The sequence below is a fragment of the Pseudophryne corroboree genome, chromosome 2, assembly GCF_028390025.1.
Source record: "Pseudophryne corroboree isolate aPseCor3 chromosome 2, aPseCor3.hap2, whole genome shotgun sequence".
NCBI classification, from domain to species: domain Eukaryota; kingdom Metazoa; phylum Chordata; class Amphibia; order Anura; family Myobatrachidae; genus Pseudophryne; species Pseudophryne corroboree.
The window spans coordinates 147,989,060-148,001,102 of record NC_086445.1 but is presented as its reverse complement, the minus strand read 5'-3'; the positions used below and the strand labels follow the sequence as shown (position 1 = coordinate 148,001,102).

At 44.7% G+C, this 12,043-nt stretch overlaps 1 protein-coding gene and 1 long non-coding RNA gene across 2 annotated transcripts in view; one reads left to right on the top strand and one right to left on the bottom strand.

The window, feature by feature from the left end:
- Positions 1 to 12,043, bottom strand: part of LOC135004291 (uncharacterized) — a 512,715-nt gene that overhangs the window by 143,421 nt on the left and 357,251 nt on the right. The gene's annotated exons all lie outside the window — the stretch shown is intronic.
- LOC135050582 (uncharacterized) lies at positions 9,109 to 10,497 on the top strand. The gene is made up of 3 exons (XR_010241679.1): positions 9,109 to 9,188; positions 9,264 to 9,476; positions 10,093 to 10,497. It is a non-coding gene; the product is annotated as an uncharacterized LOC135050582 (long non-coding RNA).

Below are 12,043 nucleotides of genomic sequence, written 5' to 3'. Positions count from 1 at the left end.
ACTTAGCAAAGGTCCCCAGATACTTATGCAAGTGGTAAAGAAGATATGGACTGTGGGCCACAAGCTACTGGGATTTATGGCTATTGACTTACAGTAACACCCACCTTGTGGAATGCTAAGTTGTTAGCGAAATTGAGCTTCCTAGAGGTTAGGGCAGTTTGGGGTAGTAGAGGAATATTTAGTTTGAGACAAATACATGATGATGTTAAAATCTTTTGCACAATTGAGTATTGAATTTAATTTACCCCCTACGTTCTTCTAAAGATATCTGCAGTTTAGACATGCTTTGAATACTTAATTTGTGGGTGCACCTCCTTTGTTACAAGACTCTAAGTTCAAACTGTTCTTATTTCTTATTAGCGCATGTAGAACTAAATCATGTATGTATACCTTTATTACAAACACCCATCATTCATCTAATCTTCCTGGTATTAAACAAAAATGGGAGAAAGAAATGAGTCCCATGAGTGGTGTACAATGGTCTAGTGCCCTTGGAAGTCCTAGAGAGTCAACGGCAGCTATTGGATACCAACAAATCCAACTATTTATACTACATAGGACTTATCTCACTCCTGAACGATTCCTTAGATTTGATGGCAGAGCTGATGCTTCTTGTCCTAAATGTGAGAACCCCATGATGATTTTTGGCATCTCCTGTTGTCCACCCCGAGGGTGTCTAATTTCTGGAGTCAGGTGATTGGATTAATTGTCTCCTCTAATATACCTTCATCTGCCTTGACCCCGGCGGTAATATTGTTTTGTGCATTCTGGCCAAGGATAAGTTTGATAAATATACTAGGAAATATATTCTTAATTTATGCACCCTGGCAAAAGTCTATATTGCCGTGGATGACTACCACTGATCCTGAACTTTAAACATGGATCGCTTTAGTTAACAACACTATATCCCATGACAGACATCTATTTATCACTCGTCAAGCTGAACCTAAGTTTGATTGAATCTGGCACAGGTGGCTACATTCTAAAAATGGTAATGTTGCTATTAGTTAAAGGGGGGTACACACGGAGCGATAATCTAAGCAATCTGAATAGATTGCTTAGATTTTCAGCAAGATCGCTCCATGTGTAGCCCCCCCAGCGATAGCGATGCGCAGCCCCGTGCATCGCTATCGCTGCTGCTAGATTGGCCTGCATGCAGGCCAATCTAGCGGGTTGCTCACTTCACCCGCTGGGTGAAGTGAGCGGCCCCCCCGTCTCCCCCCGCACGCTCAGCACAGATCGCGCTGTGCTGAGCGGCGGGAGAGATGTGTGCTGAGCGGTTCGCTCAGCACACATCTCTCCTGCATCGGCCCGTCTATATGGGCCTTAACTGTGAACTATTCACAAAAAGCCGCCTGGGTAAACGTTCATATGACTCACACCCAGACTACAATGTGGTTATTGCAATATTGGGTCGTATTCCCTGTCATGCTCTTTATAATGTAACATAGTCTATATAATAGTATATTACAATTTGCGATGTCAATGGCCTGCACTGAAACCCACAATTCTTCATGTATTGTTTTGTCTATATATTGTTTTTACCCACTACTACTGTATTTGCGGTGCACTTTTGTGTTGTTATTGCATGATATTTGAGTCTTGTCTATTTATGTCTCATTTGCAACACTGTCACTATGCACTTTTGTTATGTTCCTATTCTGCCCTTTAAAATCTTTTTTTTTTTAATACATTTTATTGATGGGAAGAGAGGCATCACATAAGTGGCCTATGCAAAGGTCCAAAACAGATAGCAAATGCAATTATAGTTCTTGCAAAACTGATAATTGGTCAACAACATATATCAGTAAAAAAAAAAACAGCCATGTGAGGCAACGTGTAAAGGGGATAATTCAGATCTGATCGCTAGCAAGAGATATTTGCTGTCCTGTGATCAGACAGTCGCCGCCTACAGGGGGAGTGTATTTTAGCTGTGCAAGTGTGCGATCGCATGTGTAGCAGAGCTGCATAGACTGATTTTGTGCAGTCTCTGCACAGCCCAGGAATTACTCAGTCGCTGCGATCACTTCAGGCTGTTCAGGACCAGATTTGACATCAGACACCCTCCCTGCAAATGCATGGACACGCCTGTATTTTTCCAAACACTCCCTGAAAACGGTCAGTTGTCACCCACAAACGTCCTCTTCCTGTCAATCTCCTTGCGATCGCCCGTGCAAATGGATCATTCGCACAAACCCATCGCTGAGCGGCGATCCACTTTGTAGCTGTGCGAGGCGCCTGCTCATTGCGGTGCATACGCATGCGCAGTTTGTGTCTGATCGCCCGCTGTACGAAATTCGCACAGCTGCGATCAGGTCTGAATCGGCCCCAAAGTCTCAACCAATTTTGAAATTTACCTGTAAATAGTTGAAAATAGAAAAGAAGAAGTGATAAAAAGAGAAAGAAGGGAAGAAGAGGAAGAAGGGAGGGATAGGAGGGAGTCTAAGCTGGACAGGCCCAAAACGAGTGATTAGAGGTATAAAACTCGGGGTCTATGTTGTGATGGTATGGTTTATTTAAATGCAGGGGGTACCAGGAAATGGAAAGTCCAGGGTTCCCAGATTTTAGTAAACTCTTAGGTGAGCCTCGCAGAATACTAGTTATGTATTCTATGGAGTGAATGTGCCAAATTTTGGCTATGATCTCTCCGAATTCAGGTGCCTCTGTCATTTTCCATGCCAAAGCAATATATGACATCTAACTGCCAGCACCATGTGGGAAAATAATTTATATTGGTGGTGAGTAGCGTCAGGGATACACACTGGGAGGAGAAAGTATTTGGGATTGAGAGGAACAGGAATGTTTAGGATAGAGCTGGCAAGGGACAGATCTCCTTCCATAGAGATACCAGTTTTGGACAACTCCACCAAATGTAAATACAGAAAAACAAGGACCTGTGGCGCTACTTGATATCTAAGAATTCAATGATATTAATGCATAATGTTTTATAATATGTTTATTATGAACAAAGTACTAAGACAATACAAAATCAGTATTTAAATAAGCATTTAAAAGAGAGAGAGAGACGGCAATGTCTCTGTACCGGGGTTGTGGCTTGATAAACACCCCACAGCACCTGTCTACAATTATTAGAATTCACTGTTCACACACTTAATTGTTCTGCGCTAATTAGTATAGCGTCCGAGTATCAGTGATGATGTTAGTATAAGACAGAGGGGTGGTGATTTTTATAATTGGAGTATATGTCACAGGTTCATAAAGCCATATGTAAATAATTTAAAACATGTAACAATGTAACAGTATTCTAATATGTTATAACAATAAATACAGGTATATATGAAAAGTAACTTAATAAAATTCACTTAATAAAATTCTCCCAATGGAATACTGTTACATTGTTACATGTTTTAAATTATTTACATATGGCTTTATGAACCTGTGACATATACTCCAATTATAAAAACCACCACCCCTCTGTCTTATACTAACATCATCACTGATACTCGGACGCTATACTAATTAGCGCAGAACAATTAAGTGTGTGAACAGTGAATTTTAATAATTGTAGACAGGTGCTGTGGGGTGTTTATCAAGCCACAACCCCGGTACAGAGACATTGCCGTATCTCTCTCTCTCTTTTAAATGCTTATTTAAATACTGATTTTGTATTGTCTTAGTACTTTGTTCATAATAAACATATTATAAAACATTATGCATTAATATCATTGAATTCTTAGATATCAAGTAGCGCCACAGGTCCTTGTTTTTCTGTATTTGCTATTGCCATAACGAGAATTCCTCTTAGGAACCTGGGCTGCATTGGTATAACCTATCCCACACAGACAAAACTCCAATTTGAGGGAGCGCAGACCAATATGCTGGAGTCTACTGCGCATGCGCAGGTCTTCTGAAACATGGTGCCCGCCATGTTTTGGAGACAAAAGTCAAACTGCGCATGCACAGCGGCCATTTGTGATGTGTTTTTTGGCCGCGACGGCTGATGATGCAGCACCCGGCAGTGGACTTCGGAGAAGTGAGTATGAAAATATGGGTGCAATGTGTGCGGTGTAGGCCCCCCTGGAACCAGGGGCCCGTGTGCACCCATGATAGAAACACCAGTGGTTAGTACATACATGATAATGGACCATATTAATAACAGGAACGCACTGTACAAATACACCATAAAGCAGTATAATGTAATATATGTATAATGTATAATTCAAGTGCAGTCTGATGCCTGATCCCTAGAGGTAGAGGTAGACCCTTAGGCAGTGTGGTCCACAGTTCCCCTGTGGACCCGTCCAACCTACTACTCTGAAATATACTGGTGCTATTGGAAAACATTGTGCAGTATTTCTCTACAAGGCATTTACCTAGCCATGCAAAAAAATCTGTAACTTCTCATCAATTCTCTATTGTGGAAAATACTTGTATTATTTGAGAGAACTGTCCAGCAAAACATTAGTGCTATATGTAAATTTGAAAAAGCATATCCTTCAGTGAAGATTGCCTGCGCTATACTCAGGGTCTGGAGAGGTGGGGGAACTCAACTCGCCCGTGACCCCTCCTGCTTAGCGCGTGACGAAGGCGTGCTCGCCGCAGAAAGGGGTGTGGCCTCACAAGGAAGGGGCATGGCCACACAAAAGTACCACCAATTCAAAATAATGCCTCACAGTAGCACAATCTTATTCACATTGCCCGTCCCACATACTAGTGCCCTTTACACACACAATACCCACAATAGCAGAGCCACTTACACACACAATGCCCACAGCAGTGCCCTCCCCCTCAGAGCCGGATTAAGGGGGGTGCCAAGGGGGTTAGTACCCCGGCCCCCCTGGCATAAGGGGCCCCCCAGCCGAAGCTGCTCTGCACCGCTCTGGTGCTGCTGTCCCCTCTGCCCTGTATCTGCCGCTGACCCGTGAGGAGTGGGGAGGGAGCCACACGAAACAGCCACGAGCGGGACATCACACACCCGCTGGCAGCGCGGAATCCTCCCTCCCCAGCAGCCTCCCTGCTGCAGCGTGGAGCCTTGACCCCGACTTCTCCTGTTGGCGTTGCCTGGCTTTGTGCTGTGCTGTGCTGGGCTTGGGGGGAGAGGGGGGGGGGGGGGGTGAGAGAGGAGAGAATAGGGGGGTGGCCCAGATGTTTTTTGTTTTCAATGCCCGCTGTCCGGTCTTACGGCAGGCATTCGGAGCCCCGCCCCCTTGTAGCTGTATACCGCGATTCAGGGGGCGGAGCAGAGGGGGCGGAGCTAATATGAGATAATTGTTATAGAATCAAGATATATTGGCTCCGCCTCCTCCCCGCCGACCCGCGAATCACAGCATTTTTTGCAGTGGGGGCGAGGCCTAATGGTGAACTGTGTCCCTGGCTCCCAGCAATATCTCCTGGCTGTGGCATCCATTCCTCACCCCTTTCCTCAGGGGAGGCTTCAGTGTAAGTGTGTGCACAGTTTGTGTACTACCTGTGTATACTGTATGTATGTGTATATGTTCTATTAGTGTATACAGTATGTATGTGTGCATATTTTCTATGTGTGTGTATGTGTTTTATGTGTATGTTATGTATTTGTGTGTATGTGGGTGTATGAGATCTATGTAATGTGTATATATATATATATATATGTCTATATATATATATATATCTATCTATCTATATCTATATATATATATATATATATATATACAAATCGATTGGCCGGCACTCCCTCTCCTTAATCAGCAGCCGTGGTGCTCTTTACACTGCCTTCACATAAACTTCCAAAAGTATGGCACTCAGCGGACGTCTCAATCACATATCACAAACGCCAGCTAGTTCAGCAACGTTTCGGGTTTTATTTACTCTTTTGTCGTATATGTGCTGTTTGACAAAGGGTAAATAAAACCCGAAACATTGCTGAACTAGCTGGCGTTTGTGATGTGATTGATTAAGAAGCCCGCTGAGTGACATACTTTTGAAGTATATATATATATATATATATATATATATATTTATTATACAGTGGTCGAAGTGGGGCGGTATACGGCGGTATGGTATACCGCCACTTCTTCCACTGACCCGGAAATGAGGAAATTAAAGTGCAGCAGGAGGCGAGGGAAGTGGCCATCCTGCTGCACATGTTGCTCCCCGTCCCTGCGCGGCGACCTGCGGCTGTGTAGAGCGCTGTACTAGCTCACCGCACTCATCACCGCCAGCCACCCACCCACCGCACGTCGCTCACCGCAGCCAGCCACCAGCCGCTCACCGCCGCCGCTCACCCGCCGCTCACCCGCAACAAATGAGGTAATGTTCCCCTGCTGTCACCTCTCTCCCTGTCGTTACCATCCCTGTCCCTACTGTCACTCTCTCTCTCCCAGCTGTCACTATCGTCACTCTCTCCCTGCTGTCACTGTCGTCACTCTCTCTCCCTGTCGTCACTCTCTCTCTCCCTATTGTCACTCTCTCTCCCTGTGTTAGGCGCCGCGGTCCGTGGCGTCGCTCGGTCCATCTCCAAGCGACGACCGCGGCCGCTGCACCCTCCTCCTTGCCCGCCCGGCGCCTAGCAACTAGGGACGCCGTGCGCGCTGAGCCGCCGGGTCCCTAGCAACGCTATGACGCCGGGCGTGCTGAGCCGCCGGGTCCCTAGCAACGCTAGGACGCCGGGCGCGCCGAGCCGCTGGGACCTTAGCAACGGGGACGCCACAGGTGGACCGCATTCCCCGTTGCAGGGATTGATTAATTAAGTGTTCACACATGTTCTCTGGTCGTGCAGCAAGGCAGCTGCACGACATTTATTGTAATTAGGCTCTGTGCTCTTATTGGAGGGTTCCCTGTTAAATGCCTCCTCAGTGCCTCACACAGACGCCGGTGATAGCTTCCTGCTCATGTTTGGTGAACGTCTGTTCCTGGTCTGCTGTGTCCGGTCTCTCCAGTTCTCTGAGTCCCTGAAATCTTGGAGTTTGTCATCTGGTCCCAAGGAGTTCTCCTGGTCCTCATTTTCCTGTGGCAGTCGATTTAGGTTCCCACTTGGTTTCGTGAGTGGCGGCCCTGCCGCGTGTTACGGCCTAGGCCGCTTTAGTATTATTTTCTTGCATTGGAGCATTTGCGGAGGTTTCCGCTTCCATAGTCCTCTCCGGTACTCGGCGGTGCCGTGTAGGAGAGTGGACAAGTGGATTATTTTGGTTGTTCTTTTCCCTGGCGGTAAGCCGCGCATACTTTTAGTTTCAGGTTAGCCAGTAGTCCCTGGCCTTGTTGTTTAGTTAGAGGGCCCCTTATTATTACCCTGCCTCGGTTCACTCTTTGGGGTTTATTTACTAAGATTCGTATATTTCAGAATCATGTTCAAGTTCAATCGCGACTGACATCGACAGTGTAAACTTGCAACTTTTTGAATTGATTACGACTCATTTACTAAGCGTTCGTATTCGTATTTTTTCAATCTTCCGATGTCGATGTCATTCGTGCTTTTCTGCTGTTGATTGCGGCCGCGTTTGCTATTTCGCGGCCGCGTTGGGGGATTTTTTTTTACGACTGCGTCACAAGTCTGTTACGGCAGTGATTTGGAATTTGCTGCCGCGTTTTGACTTCTAAGTTTCGTTTACGTCACGCGGCCGTGATTGGTTGTATTCGTAAAGGAGGAGTGTCTGTGCATGTTACTATAAAAACGCCCCAAACACTCCGCACCTCGTGGGTTTAGCTAGTGGAGAGGAGAGAGGAAGGTGTATTTGGAGTTGGTGAGTTTGGTGGAGTTTTTGGTGGATTTGGAGAGGAGTTTGGTGATTGTTGAGTGCTGTACTGTGTGTGTTAGGAGTCTTGTGAACTTTGTAGTATTGTTTTTTCCCAGTTTGTAAGCTTTTTTGTCCTTGTTTTATTATTTCAGTCTTTTGTCATTGTTTGTGAGTGAGTGAGCGTGTGTTGGCTGTGTGGTGTGTAGTAGGAGTAGTGGAGGAGTGTGTTTTGTGTTTTCATTTTTCAGTGTTTTATGTTGTTTGTCATGTCCGACTCAGAGGTCAGTGTGGTGGCGGAGGTTAGTGAGGTGGAGGCTGGTAGTGAGGTGGAGGCTGGTAGTGAGGTGGAGGCTGGTAGTGAGGTGGAGGCTGGTAGTGAGGTGGAGGGGGGTAGTGAGAGGGAGGAGGTTAGTGAGGAGGAGGAGGAGGGGGTGCCTGTTGCTGGATTTTCCAGTGATAGTGATGGTGTTGTGGCTCCGCAGCCACGCACCACTACCAAGACTGGCAGGAATATAAAGTTCAGCTATGCTGAAAACATGGCGTTGGTACGTGAGCTGATGAAGCACCATCGCCAATTGTTTGGTCAGGATGCTGCCAGGGTGTCCTCCCGCAGGAAGTCTGCCCTGTGGGGGCAAGTTATACTTGCTGTAAATAGTGAGGGTGTGGTGAGGCGGACAGAGGACACGTGCCGCAAGCGATTTTACGATATTAAGCGGCGTGTCAAGGCCAAGATGGCCAAAGAGTCCAAATCTGCACGTAGAACCGGAGGTGGGCCACCTTTACGTGTAAGCTATCGGGACTGGGAGGAGCCTGTGCGGGCATTGATTCCTGGCGAGGTGGTGTCTGCTACTCATGTCCGGGATTCGGACCGACCCACGCAGGATGGTAAGTTTGTTTTGTATTATTGTTCTTAAAATGTGTGTTCAATTTCTTTAATGTAATTTTTAAAGTTTTAAGGATGTTTTTTTTTGCAAAAAACAGATTGCATGCCTATGCTCCCTTAAGGTGTGTTTGTTTTTTGAATGTGTTTTTTTGCTCCTTTTTTTTTTTTTTTTAAAACAAAAACATGTGCAGTTTTTTTAATTTTTTTTTTTTTTTTTTTGGTGCAATTTTTTGCGATAATGCTTGAACATGTGTGTTTGTTTTAAAACCTCAAAATGTATTTGTTTTAAGTAAAAACTTAAAAGCGGGGCAATTTTTAAAACATTAAATTATTTTAAAATTGCCAAGTACTGAATCTCTGCAATATCTGAGTCCAAAATCTTTTAGGTATAAACTTTATTGTGTGCCACATCAAGTACATTTTGATATTCAACTAAAAATCATGAATATAGAAGCTCTTAAGCTTATTTTTTTTTTGGAAACCAAACCAAATAGATGCTTACAGTACATTAATGGTTTTCACTGGTTCATTTGACAAAAAACATGGTAATAATGTTGGGGTCACTTTTTCCACAGTCACACAGACCAGCCGCCCAGACAGGCCTCAGACCAGTCAGGATGATGGTGGTATTGCAGGTAAGTCTTCACTGTAGTCACATATTCTGAAAACACATAGAAGTACAAAATAATAATGCTAAATTTTGCACCTAGGTTCTGCTTCTGGAAGCCGACCTCCTGTAAGGCGCCCATCACAGGGCTTGGGACACTTACCCAGGAGGCCAACTAAGACACGGCGTCTTGGCTCTGATTCTGCACCTCCATCATCCCCACCCAGGCGAAGACTATCGGCAGTGTCACCCCAGCCACCACTGGCACTATTGGCGAGTTCGCAGAGTGATGAGCCCAGATCACCTCAGTTATCTGGTGAGTAAAAACATAAATTAAACACATAAGCAATAATATACACAGTACACTTAAGATGTTGTTAGTTGGTTTGGAGTTTACATGTTTTCCTCAACAAGCAATGTGATGTCACGTCTTCAATTGCTCAAGGTGCTTTATTAAAAATAGATAAGGTCTTAGTGGATGGTCTAGACAACCTATTTGTATGAAAAGAACAGATTTGAGTATACATTAAGCACACACACGTTCACATTTTTCAAAAATATGAAGACAAATAAATTTTGGGCCCAAAAAAAAAACCTATTACAGTGTTCACACATCGCCCCTGTCCAGTATGTAGATGGCTTACTTGCTCAGCTCCTCTGGACTATACAGGTAAGTAGTCTATATCGTGGTGAGGGGAGGGAATCTAACAGTGTAATGTTGTGGAGGGAAGTTAGTTAGGTGAGGAATATGCTAATTTGCCAATGTTTGCGCCTGTGTTGTTTTTTGTATCACAAAATGTTAACAATTTTTTAAGTTGCAAAAAACAAGAGCTACTAATGCAAATATGTAGTTTTAGGAATGTAATAATGTGTTGCATTAGCCTTGACAAATTCTAAAAATTACAACATTGCATGTTGCCTACCCCATACAGAGCACAACCTGATGTCCGCCGAGGACCAGCAGGGACCAGAACAACAGCCATCCTTCACACTGCAATTAACAGCTGTGGATCCAAGCATGCCAATCCAGTTGCAGGATATACCCCAACCATCCAGCAGTCCACAACTGCCACAAGCTCCGCCCCCAAGCCAAATTCCGGACGATTTTTGGGCAAGTTGGACAAGCCAACAGGCCCAAAGCAATGCCACCCTGACCCAACATACACAACACCTTGCCAGTCTGCCCCATCATCTACCGCGTATTAGTCGCAACTCGGGCAGACTAATAGTACAAGTAGGGAGAATGGCTACCTCTATGGAGCAAATTAGGGCAGAAAACAGCCAAATGAATGCTAATTTATCCCGCATTATAGATGAACAACAGCGACATCAGCAGGCACTAGTTCAGATAATTCAACACAATCAAGTGGTGAATGAGGCCTTATCCAGGATTGTAGCCAGCCACACTGCTACAAACACTCAGCTGATTGCCAGTTTAAATAATCTGAGCAGCAATATTGCTATGATGGGTGCTCAGCAAGTTACCTCCAGCTCGGGAACCACGACCCCTGTTCAAACGCCAGTAACCTCCCCTGTCCGGCGTTCATCAAGAGCACGTGCCAGTGAGCCAGCACCCAGCACACACAAAAGAAAAAAATAACATAAAACTTTTTGTGCAAATAAATAAAAGAATTTGTTAAAAAAACACATTCCTGTGTCCGTCTCCAAAATTTAAGAAGCTGGTCTGTATGTATGTAGTTATGTTTTTCAAGGGTAATGACTGTAAATGTTTTGTTAGCATCAACTAAGCACAATGGACACACCACTATAAACAACAAACAGTAAGTAACAGAACACACAATAGAAAGTAGAGCAAAGTGTTTAGTGAAGGATAATTACAGCATAATAAAACTTACCTGTAAAATATCGCACGATCACTTCTTGACGTACCTGCCTCCCTACAATTGTACTCACACTGTCACCAGATGTATCTAACTCCTCTGCTTGCTGACTGCTTTCTCCCTCACCATGTGCCAGATGTTGACTTAAACACAGATTATGGAGAAAACAGCAGCAGAACACAATTCGAGTCACCTTTGAGGGACTATACAACAAAAGGCCACCAGATTTATCAAGACACCGAAAACGTGACTTCAGCACCCCAAAACATCTTTCTATCACATTCCGCGTAGCCTTATGTGCATGATTATAACTGTGTTCAGCAGGAGAATCAGGTAGGGACAATGGAGTAAGGAGCCAAGAGTAGCAGCCGTAACCCCCATCACCTGAAAAACATATATAGTCAACATTAGGACATATGTTAGATTATTCTCTCACCTCCTCCAAAATCTAGGCTGTGGTTAAAAGACATACACACATAACATTTTCAACATACCCAACAGCCAGCCATCAGGCATTTGTCCCTCCTCAAATTTATCGAAGAGCGATGACTGACTGAGGATGAAGGAGTCATGGCAGGCACCAGGGTAACCTGCAACAACACTCATAATTTTTAAGTTTGCATCACAGACCACCTGGACATTAGTTGATTGATCCATATGCCTATTAGTATATATATACTGGCGGCCCTTAGGTGATCTCAGCTGAACGTGTGTGCAATCTATGGCCCCCAGCACATTGGGCATGCCAGCAAGCTCATAGAAAGCTACCCTGACAGCACTCCACTCCGACTCCTCAGTAGGGAAGCAGATTGAGGCTTTAATGTGTGGCTCCAACACATCCAAAACCTGAGTGGACATTAAATAAGCTAAGGTGAGTGTCATGTTAGGTATTCTCTACAATACTGTGGTGTTTCAACTTACACAAGCAACACTTAGCCATAACCGCATATGTATTTTTAGACTCACCTGCATCAAAGATTTTGAAAAGGTGGGCTGTGAGATCCCAATGACGTCGCCTGCCACAGCCTGGAAGCTCCCAGTA